Raw genomic sequence first — 957 nt, forward strand, 5'->3', positions numbered from 1 at the left:
CCACCAGTCACTTATCCATGTACCATTAGTTCTATTAGCGGGGGCTTCATGATTAAAATTATGAAGGGGTTCAAACCATGCTGCAGTTTGATTATACATCATCATACACTTACCTTTACTACTAATTTTCTTAACAAGCTGAAAGCATAAACTACCTTCTAAATATACACTAAAATTACCTTCAACAGGGCTACTTTCCCTACCAAATGGTAAATAGGGCAACTGCAAACTACTATTGGTATTAAAAAATTGAGGAAACACTTGAGCTGAATATCTCAAAGGCAGAGGCTTTGAGAACACTGATAGAATTCCCCATCGTGGCTCAACTTGCACCAGAATTGGCAGGTGCATCAGCAATAGCATCAACCACTTTATCTTGAGGTGGGGTGCTTTTCCTCATAAGCCATTCAGGAATCCAAATGGGATCTCAGGCAGTCCTGCGGAAACACACAAACAGATCCTCTTGCCCACGTCAATACCGGATCCAGGCCATGCCATGAACCTGTCAAAATATCCTTCCATTGCACAAAACCCTTAGAAGTGGAAGAGGCAGATACATGCTGTTCTGCGGCCGATTTTCCTTTGTTATCCAATTGAAAAAAACTAAGAGTAAGGAGAGCAATAGATATCTTTTCTCTCAGAGTAAGGCCATAGCCTATTCCCCCTTTTTGCTTTAATAATCATTCTTTTAAGGTCCTATGAGCTCTTTCCACTATTTCTTGCCCCTGTGGATTGTAGGGTAATCCATGGATTAAATCAATATGCATTTGTTTACAAAAGGACACAAAGGAAGATGAAGTATATACTGGGCCATTATCTGTCTTTAACTGTTTAGGAGTTCCCCATGCACCCCAAGCCTCAAAGCAATAGATTTTAACTTGTCTGGCTTTTTTCTCCTGCCATAGGGGAAGCAAAGATGATTCCAGAGCAAGTATCTACAGAAACATGCACATATTT

Source organism: Mastomys coucha, unplaced genomic scaffold (assembly GCF_008632895.1).
Source record: "Mastomys coucha isolate ucsf_1 unplaced genomic scaffold, UCSF_Mcou_1 pScaffold21, whole genome shotgun sequence".
NCBI lineage: Eukaryota > Metazoa > Chordata > Mammalia > Rodentia > Muridae > Mastomys > Mastomys coucha.